The sequence below is a fragment of the Babylonia areolata genome, chromosome 22 (genome assembly GCF_041734735.1).
Source record: "Babylonia areolata isolate BAREFJ2019XMU chromosome 22, ASM4173473v1, whole genome shotgun sequence".
Lineage (NCBI taxonomy): Eukaryota > Metazoa > Mollusca > Gastropoda > Neogastropoda > Buccinidae > Babylonia > Babylonia areolata.
In genome coordinates this window covers 22,508,778-22,519,864 of record NC_134897.1, presented here as the reverse complement: position 1 = coordinate 22,519,864, position 11,087 = coordinate 22,508,778, and the positions used below count along the sequence as shown (strand labels likewise).

The following is an 11,087-nucleotide window of genomic DNA, read 5'->3' as shown; positions in this document are numbered from 1 at the left end:
ATTATACCAGGAAAACGGCAAAGCTTTAAACCATAGTGTAATTAATGTTCAACAACCAGGAACTATCAATCAGTCAAATACATACAGTAATTCAGTAAGATTAAGGCAGATTCATACATTATCAAACAGGATAAAACTGAACGCTTTCATAACTAAGTTCAGCAAAGATGTCAGATGAATATGTGGAGAACATATTTCTAGCAACCATGTAATATTCGAATGTCAGAATCTAAAATGTTCTTTGCCAGACTTCACCAAAAGTTCTTTTGAATGTGTTATTAACAATTCCAATATATTGTTTGTTATTGCAGAAGGTTTGCTGCGTAGTCCTTTTGGACATTTGTTATAGTTGTTTGATGTTGGCATTTATAACTTTTCCATTCTCCCTAGCGTTGTTTCTCCCTATTCACCCTCCACATATACACACAGTTTTACCTCTCCCCCTCCCACAACCCCTACCCTCACGTTTTTTTTTTTGTTTTTGTTTTTTTCGTCTAATATCACCTCAAGTGGAAAGACGTTAAACTGAAGACAACAACAAGACACACCAACAACAACAGAGCCGATAAGAAATTGTGGATTGTCGATAATCAGCGCCAGAAAAAATACATATGTGTGTGTGTGTGTGTGTGTGTGTGTGTGTGTGTGTGTGCGCGCGCGTGTGTGTGTGTGTTGGTGCTCAGGTACGTTTTTGTGTATTTGATTGTGCTTTCATATCTGTGAAACTGCATGTTTGTTGCATATCTGTTATACATGTGTGTGTGTGTGTGTGTGTGTGTGTGTGTGTGTGTGTGTGAACGTGTGTCTGCATGTTTTACATTTATTTGCTTATTTATCATCATTGTTGTCTTTTGTTGTTGTTGTTATTGTGTGTGTGTATGTGTGTGTGTGTGTGTGTGTGTGTGCGCGCGCTTAGAGTTGACTTCATCAAGATTTTGCGCCTTATAAATATTATTGTTAGTAGTAGTAGTTGTAGTCGTAGTATTTGTATGTATTTATCTATTATTTATTTTTTAATTTTATTTATTTCTTTATTATTATTATTATTATTTTTTAATTGTTATTTTATTTTATTTTATCTTATTTTATTATTATCATTATTTTTCTCAAGGCCTGACTAAGCGCGTTGGGTTACGCTGCTGGTCAGGCATCTGCTTGGCAGATGTGGTGTAGCGTATATAATATATGGGTTTGACCGAACGCAGTGACGCCTCTTTGAGCTACTGATACTGATACTGATACTGACCTTCTTTGTCACCTCTGTACCGTCTGTGAACAAAATTAATGTGGTCTTTTCTTCGACGGCAGATTCTCAGGTTACTGTAACAAGTAACTTCAAACCTGAGCGGGTTTGGTTTCTTTTGGACATAGTTATTATAGTCACTCGCGGTCAAGGTCATTACAAGACAGTGTCACTCCGGTATTTAATTTTTTTTTTTTTATCGGGGTGTGGTTGGTGGCGGTGGGGGTGGGGTTTAATAAATTTATATTTCATTTTTTGTTACACAAAAAAACAAAAGGCATTTTACCCCCCACCCCACCCCACCCCTACACCCCACCAGGGTGGGTGGGGACAAAACACACACATGTTCATCTGGAAAAAAAAAGAAAGAAAAAAAAAGAAAAAGAAAAAAAGAGGAGATTTGTATGGAAAATAATTATATTGAACTGTAAATAAATTCATCGACTTTGATAGAACACGACATGCATGCACGCTCCAATGATGTAACATATGATCACTTTACATACAACACACACACACACACACACACACACACACACACACACACACATCTCTCTCTCTCTCTCTCTCTATATATATATATATATATATATATATATATATGTGTGTGTGTGTGTGTGTGTGTGTGTGTGTGTGTAACATACTTACATACCTATATCCACCAGTTCAGAACTATATCCTTCCGAACATACCCCTTACTTACGTACATACACACACGTGTAGGATTAAGTTAGAGAAAAGAGAAACGCATGTTCCCCCCCTTTGCCCCCCCCCCCCCCCCCCAACAAACCTCCCCACTCTCCCCCAAACGCCACTCAATTTGACGCCCGTGTAATGACCGCACATGTACGACTCAAACTTCCCTCACCATGAGAATTGTACTTGTTTTCATAGATGTGATACCGCGCTCAACACGTACACACCCATTTAGCCACACTTCTCGACTTCAGTGGTATCGATATCGACAGTCTCCGAGTGTGCTGGGCCTTACAAATAGACCACACACACACACGCACGCACTCATGCACGCGCGCAAGCGCCCCCCCCCCCACACACACACACCTCGCAAAGACACACAGAGAGAGAGACAGAGAGAGGGAGAGAGAGCAAGAGAGAGAGACAGAGAAGAGAAACAGAGAGGCAGAGAGATAGACAGAGAGAGAGACAGACAGACAGGGAGAGAGAGAGACAGAGAGAAATAGAGACAGAGAAAGACAGAGAGAGAGATAGAGACAGAGACACAGAGAGAGAGAGAGACAGAGAGAGAGAGAGAGAGAGAGAGAGAGAGAGAGAGACAGACAGACAGACAGACAGACAGAGACAGAGAGAGACTCACACACACAGAGACACAGAGAGAGACAAACAGACAGACAGACAGAGAGAGAGAGAGAAACAGAGAAAGAGAGACAGAGAGAGACAGAGAAAGAGAGACACAGAGACACAGAGAGAGAGAGAGAGAGAGACAGAGAGAGCCCACCGTCCCCCCCACTCACCCATCCACAGAAAAACAAAGAAACCTGTAGACACTCAGACCAACACACACACACACACACACACACACACACACGTGACTGTTACACACACACACACACACACACACACACTCAGACCAACACAAACACACACACACGTGACTGTTACACACACACACACACACACACACACACACACACACACGTGGCACACATGCACGCACGTCCCATCGAAGCCAGGTGACCTTGTCAAAATAGAGCAAAGATACAGAACATAATTGACAAGCACAATGCTGTACACGGCTTATACAGAAGATCAGATGGGAGAACTGATTTGGTGGCATTCTGTTTGCCGAGTTGAGTCGACACGGTTTGAGAGGGGGGTGATGGTGAATTATTTACTGCTGTGTGATTCTCTCTGTCTCTCCCTCTGTCTGTCTCTCATGAAGGGCAATTGCATGCATATATATATATATATATATATATATATATATATATATATATATATATAATTCAGCCATCTCTTCTCAGCATACCTCGTTGTCAGCAAAACCATTCAAAGTAAAGCTGTCATACATATCGACGCAAACATGGTATGCAAGCTCTGTGTGTGAAATGGTGGTGGTGGTAGTGGTGGTGGTGGAGTGAGTGTGTGTGTGTGTGTGTGTGGGGGGGGGGGGGGGAGGGTGAGGGGGGGGGGTAGGGGAAGGGGGGGGTATGCGTGCGCGCGTGATGTTAGACCATGGGGGGAAAAAAGGAGGTGGGTGGAGGGGGGCAGGAGTGGGGGGGGGAGGGGAGGTATGTGCGCATGGGAGATGAGCGTGGGGTACTTGATAAGAGGTGGTGGGATTACTGTAGTGAGTAGTGGAAAACGAAGAGCTACGAAGGACTGTACAAACAGTGAACGACAACATGAATGATAACAGTTAGTTAATCATCTATATAACTGTGAAAAGCATGCTTATCATAAGAAGAAGAAGAAGAAGAAGAAAAAAAAAAGTGATCAGTCAAAGGTAGATACCAACTGGACTTTGAATCCAGCATTCAGAAATTTAAGATGTTAAGGCAATTGGTTGGTAGCTGTGATTATCTGTTTTTGGCTTTCCCTGTTTGTGTATTGGGAGCGTCTCTGTGTGTGTGTGTGTGTGTGTGTGTGTGTGTAACGTGTGTGTGTGTGGTGGGGGCTGGGGGGGGGTGTGTGAGGGGAAGGCCAGTGCGGGGGAGGGGCAGGGTGTGTGTGTGTGTGGTGGTGGTTGGGGGGGGGGATGCGTTTGTGTGTGTGTGTGTGTGTGACGTGTGTGTGTGTGTGTGTGTGTGTGTGTGTGTGTGTGTGTGTGTGTGTGTCTGTGTGTGTGTGTGTGTGTGTGTGTGTGTGTGTGTGTGTGTGCCGGTCACGTGTGCGCGTGTGTGCATGTGTGTGTGCATCAGTGTGTGTGTGTGTGCATGTGTGTGTGCATCAGTGTGTGTGTGCATGTGTGTGTGCATCAGTGTGTGTGTGTGCAAATCAGCGCAATGATGTCTGCGCTCTCCTTCCCCCCACCCCTTCATCCCCCACTCTCCTTATCTCTCTCAAACTTTCCCTCTGTCTTTCTCTCTGTCATTGTATGCCTGTCTCTGTCTCAGCCAGTCTGTCTGTCGATCTAACTATCTCTTACTATATATATATATATATAGTCTCTATATCACTCTTTCTCACTGTCTGTCTGGTTGTCTCTCATTCAGTCTGACTCTCTGTCTCTGTCTGTCTGTTTCTCTCCGTCTCCCTCTCCCTCTGTCTGTGAGCAAGACATTGTAGCGATGATCTCTCCCACCCACCAACCACCCACATCCCATCTACCGCCATCTCCTGTCCTCCGTATCTTTATCTTTCACGCCATCTTGTATAATATACGCACACACACACACACACACACACACACACACACATATATATATATATATATATATATATATATATATGAAAAAAGAAGAAAAACAAAAGAAAGCCACAAGAAATGAAAAATAACAACAACAACAAAAAACAAAAAAACACATACCTCAGCGAACACTGCACTGCACATAGAACTCTTTTACGCTGGTCAGCTCCGAATAGCACACACTGAGAATAGAGAAACACACACTCAGCACAGAGGCACACACATACAGATAAACGTGTGTGTTGTTGCACCACTTTTCCCAAACTAAACTGTACGAGAGGTCACCAGCACGACAGAAGGAGACACCTGAAAAGTGTGTGTGTGTATATACAGGTTCCGCGGTATGCAGTAGCGCGACTACTGTGTGTGTGTGTGTGTGTGTGTGTGTGTGTGTGTGTGTGTGTGTGTGTGTGTGTGTGTGTGTGTGTGCGTGCGTGCGGTGTGTGTGTGTGTGTTTGTGTGTGTGTGAGTGTTGTGTGTATGTTTGCGCGCGCGTGTGTGTGTGTGTGTGTGTGTGTGTATCGTGTGTGTATGTGTGTGTGTGTGTGTGTGTGTGTGTGTGTGTGTGTGCGCGTGCGTGCGTGCGTGTGTGTGTGTGCGTGTGTGTGCGTGCGTGCGTGCGTGTGTGTGTGTGTGTGTGCGCGCGCGTGCTCCTCTCTCTCTCTTAGTTTTTTAAAAAAATTTATTTTATTTTTACTGTTCTCAAACGAAACTGGCAAAAGAGCTCAATACTTCGCTACTGTAATTCTGTGGTGTTATGGGGAGGGAGATAAGAAAAGGCCGCCCGCGAGAGTCGACTCGCATGCGGCATACGCACTGACGCACAGGGGCGTGTTCAGAATTCTGTAGTTGGTGGGCAGGTTGGATGGGTGGGGTGGCCGGATGGGAGAGAGGGGACGGGGAAAGAGGCGGGGAGTGGGGGTGGGGTAGGGTTGGGGGCTGGGGGTGGGGTGGAGGTGTGGTGGAGGTGGAGTTGGGAGGCACACAGAATTGTGTGAGTCGGTCGGATTCGTTTCAGATGTAAGTTGCTGACGAGGACGTTTACTGTGACAAGGACTTTGTGTGTGTGTGTGTGTGTGTGTGTGTGTGTGTGTGTGTGTGTGTGTGTTGAAGATGGAAGTGGAAAGAAATAACGTGTCCGCTATTCGTTACTTATTAGACCACAGATCCATAACAATGGAGTTCACAAAGTCACAAAAGGAATTAATACAGGGAAATGAATACAAGGACGACAACGCCGGATTCTAGAACAAATGCTCGTACTACTGCCGGAAAGCGCGTCAGTTGAATACTAACTTGCATATACCGACACTGACCCAAATGCACAATCTCGGACCAAAACATGGACATCTTAAAAACGCTGGGATATTTTGTGAAATTTAGCACTGAGGAATAAACCGAGAATACAAGAGAACAGTACCTAGGACCGACAAATGAACAGGAAACGCATTTCAGTTTCCGGGGTATTGAGTCATCATAAAACGGACAATTCTTCTCTTTTTCGCCCGCGAGGCGTGGTGGTCTTTCGTTAGTAGCAAAGCGCTGCCTCACAAGAAGGAGAGAGTCTCCGAGTTCCACTCCCTATTCTGGCAAATGATCAGGGGATTTTTGTTTTATTGTACTCCTTTCCCCTGCCCCTCTCGCCACAATCCACTATACTATATAGACTTTGAGTGGTGGTGTGAATGCTAGTCTTTCGGATGACTGAGAGCCGGATAAAACCGCAGCATCAGTGCAAATGTGGAGTGATGGCCTAGAGGTAACGCGTCCGCCTAGGAAGCGAGAGAATCTGAGCGCGCTGGTACGGTTCGAATCACAGCTCAACCGCCGATATTTTCTCCTCCTCTACTATAGACCTTGAGTGGTGGTCTGGACGCTGTTCATTCGGATGAGACGATAAACCGAGGCCCCATGTGCAGCATGCACTTAGCGCACGTAAAAGAACCCACGGCAACAAAAGAGTTGTTCCTGGCAAAATTCTGTAGAAAAATCCACTTCGATAAAAAAAAAAAAAAAGAAAAAAAAGTGACGCTCTCAGTGTAGCGACGCGCTCTCCCTGGGAAAGCAGCCCGAATTTCACACAGAGAAATCTGTTGTGAGTGAAAGCCGAGAAATACAATACAATACAATACAATACAATACAATACAATACTTCACGTAAATGAACCCGCGATTGACGAGAGAGAGACGTCCGTCCCTTTTATACAATTTAGAAAAAGCACTTTACAGTGAAAGAAACACACACACACACACACACACACACACACACACACAAACGGGGTGGCATTGGCAAGTGGCGGCTCCCGCCGGCGCTCTCCTCTGGGACTGAAGAGCGGCCCGAATTTCACACACACAGAAGTCTCAGTGATGTAAAGAACACAATATATAACACAATACAACTGATCTGCAATGCAACACGACAATAGAATACGCTACAACATGAGACTACAACATACGACATGTCAGTAGAACTGATACGGCATTATATATATAAAAACAACAACAAAAACAAAACAAAAACAACCACAATACATACGACAGTATGCGATCTAATCAGGGCAACACAGTAAAACAGAATGCAACACAACACAAAACAACAAAATACGACTCAACACAATAATGACACAACGCAACACGTACACTAAAATTACAACACGATGCAGCACTTCAATGACAAAACAAAACGACATAACACAACAAAACAAAATGCAAAACAACACAACATAGCAAAGTATAACAATACACAACACAACGCAGAATACTATAACAAGATACAATACAACACAATGCAATACACCACACCACACCACACCACACCACGCCACGCCACACCACACACCACAACACAATAAGTTACTTCTGTAACGCACTCTCCACCAACCAAAGCAAACTTGATGCTCCGTTCACTAACCGCAGAGTGAGAGACAGAGAGAAAAGCCACCCACTCTTGCACACTCCAGAAAACCCGGCCGCACCGCACACCGTTAACTAACCAAATGACCGCAGCCAATGCTGATCGAGCGCACCCAGGGCCCCTGACCGTGGATAATGATGCATGTTAATCGCGGAGATTGCGTAACAAGCCAACTGACACGGGCAGGTAGTATCGTGTGTACTTCCTGACCGCTCTAATGAAATAAAAGTAAATGGGTACTGGTAACGGTTGTCTACCTTGGTGGAGGGAAACGGTATGGTATGGTATGGTATGGCATGGTATGGTATGGAATGGCATGGTATGGTATCGCATGGTAAGGTATGGTATGGCATGGTATGGCATGGTATGGTATGGTACGGTATGGTATGGCATGGCATGGCATGACATGGTATGGTATGGTATGGTATGGTATGGCACGGAATGGTATGGTATGGTACCGGCGGTATGGTATGGCATGGTATGGTATGGTACGGTACGGTATGGCATGGCATGGTATGGTATGGTATGGTATGGTACGGTATGGTATGGCATGGCATGGTATGGTACGGTACGGTACGGTATGGCATGGCATGGTATGGTATGGTACGGTACGGTATGGCATGGCATGGTATGGTATGGTACGGTACGGTACGGTATGGCATGGCATGGTATGGTATGGTATGGTACGGTACGGTATGGCATGGCATGGTATGGTATGGTACGGTACGGTACGGTATGGCATGGTATGGTATGGTATGGTATGGTACGGTATGGTATGGCATGGCATGGTATGGTATGGTACGGAATGGTATGGTATGGTATGGCATGGTATAGGCAGGGAGGCTGGGAGAGGGAGGTGAGGGACTTTAGGGGGAAGGGAGAAGGGAGGGGTATAGAAAGGGGTAGGGGATGGGGGTGGGGGGCAGTACAGCGAGAGTGAGGGACACACAGAGGGATAAACAGGTACATACAGAGAGGGTAAGATAATGGTACAGGTGTTTCATTCAATACAGGCCATGGCCTCTCACACATGAAGTGTTCGTGTCAACACGCATTTCATATGTATGAATAACAGTTACCAGCAAGTTATAGGGCTTGAGAAGATGGCGTCACGCGCGGTGCATTGTGGGACGGGATGCCATTTTGCCGGTCAGGCGCAACTAACGAAAACGAAACCACGTGACGCGGTGCAAAACTACGATCGTCTCCACAAAGATACTGAGCAATGCCTCTCACTTGCTGCATTATCGGCTGTACAAGCAGGGAATACAATACTGAATCGGGACTCACTGGGTATCGATTTTTAACGATTTCCCATAGTTGAAAGTACAACAGGAAGCAGGTTGAAGAAGTCACAGGACAAGGAGGCAGACATGTATCACAGCTATCCGGCACACCACAGTGACTTTGCAAATACCAGTGAACATTTGCGTGTTTGTTCAAGACATTTTTGTGGAGATAACACAATGTTGTTAGCTACGAAATAAAGTGAATTCTGGAGTGTTCTCTCCAAATAGGCCAGTTTTCATTACACGTGTTGAAACTTTGGCTAACATGAGGTTTTCAAGTGAATTCTGACCCGTGTTCAGATGAAGGCCCGCAATCTGTTGGCTTATAAAATGGCTTCACTACAGGACTTTGCCAAAAATGTAAGATGTTATCCAACAATAACTGATTTTATTCATCTATGTCTTTTAGTTTCATCAGCCTCGACCTGTACCCGGGTTATTGTTAGTTTCATCAGCCACGACCTGTACCCGGGTTATTGTTAGTTTCATCAGCCTCGACCTGTACCCGGGTTATTGTTAGTTTCATCAGCCTCGACCTGTACCCGGGTTATTGTTAGTTTCATCAGCCTCGACCTGTACCCGGGTTATTGTTAGTTTCATCAGCCTCGACCTGTACCCGGGTTATTGTTAGTTTCATCAGTCTCAACCCGGGTTCCTTTCTGATGAACAAAGAATGTGGGCCTAGGTTGTCAGTTGCTTTTCAGTGTCATTGTAGATCTTGCTCAGTTAGGAGCTTTGGAACACACTGCTTAATAACTGTTTCAAAAGAAAACACAGAAGACTGAAACAAGACATGTGTCTTCAGATCAGTATATAAGGTGAACATGAAACTGGACTGCACGTCAGTGTTAAGCAATCTGACGCAAAACGTTCCAAAAAGGACCTTGTTCACAAGGATTTACCGAAAGTGCTGATCCTGCACGATTCCGTCATGAAAGGTGTGAAGGAAAAAGACCTGGAAGGTCGTAAAGCTTCCAAGCTACAAAACAGCAGAACCACACCTTGAACGACATACGGTAGTCCCTGCACGAGTACTCTTCATCTTCAGAAAAAAACGATGTTGTAGTCATCCACTGTGGAATAAATGACCTCAGATCCAACGAACCGGGACTTACGTAAATCCTTTATATCCGCAGTGATATATTCTACGCAGAAAAATCCACACACAAAGTTCGTCATAAGCAAAATAACCCTCGTGAAAGATAAGAAAACAGATATAAAAAGGCAACTATTTAACGCCATCAGCACTTCAGAACTTTATGATGTAGCCAACATCTCCTTCGTGGAAAATATCAACCTGACAACATACTATCTCCGGGACGGTGTCCACCTGAACAGGAGGGGGACCAGTCTACTCGCCGGCAACGTTGGTCGTCATGTCCAAGATCTACTGTGGGAGGCGCCAAGACGTCCAGCACGCCCCAACAGATCTCATCCACATCAGCACTACTCCTTCCATCCTCGCCACGAGTGGTACAACAGATGCGACATGCTAACAGACTGGCCTATGTTCTGACACTTGCGTCAACTGTTATCGCCACAACCGTTGACTGTTTCAATCACCAGCACCACAGAGGCAGCTCTGCTGAGTACTTTTTCTACACTTCGCCGTTATAATCATTAACGTTTTTCATTATATAGTTTGATGTTAAACATTTTATCTATTAGGTTTATTTTTATTTTTTTATTTTTATTTTTTTTACTTCCTAGTTAGTTCCTAGTCTTTCTTTATTCTTGTGTGAAAATCGGTTTATAACTTTGAACATTCGTATAAGTAGTTGACTCTATTACTTTTATTGTAGTTGTTGTTATTGTTTTGAGTGTGCCATAAGACATTATATATTTTATTTCATCTATTTTTTCCAATGCATATACCCTCCTTCACAATGCCCCCCATTCGCAAACGTGCAATCCAGATCATGCAGTGGAACGCTAGATCTATTTCCACAAATTTGTCATATCTCATCCAACATTTGGCAAACTATAATTACCAAACGCTTATATTACAATCCCTAAATGTGAAGAAGAATAACTTACCAAGCTTCCAGGTTATTATTATCCACCTGTGCACCAGCAGGTTGATACTGCCACAAAAATTAGTGCAGCCATATATATCCAAGAAGGGACTGAGTACAGTGTATGCTCTCCACCAGCACTCTCCAATCATGCGCGGCACGCGTTAGATTCAGTGATCAGCTTACTCTTCGTGTCGTCTCTGTGTACTTACCTAGAGGACCAAATGAACTTAATACG

General features: G+C 44.5%; 1 protein-coding gene across 1 annotated transcript in view; it reads right to left on the bottom strand.

Annotated features, from left to right (window-relative positions):
- The window catches only part of LOC143297067 (uncharacterized), a 29,592-nt gene extending 21,974 nt beyond the window's left edge, over positions 1 to 7,618 (bottom strand). The window contains exon 1 of the mRNA XM_076609239.1: positions 7,489 to 7,618. The gene's annotated coding sequence lies outside the window, so the exon portion shown is untranslated. The remainder of the gene's footprint in view (positions 1 to 7,488) is intronic.
- Between the last annotated feature and the right edge of the window lie 3,469 nt (positions 7,619 to 11,087).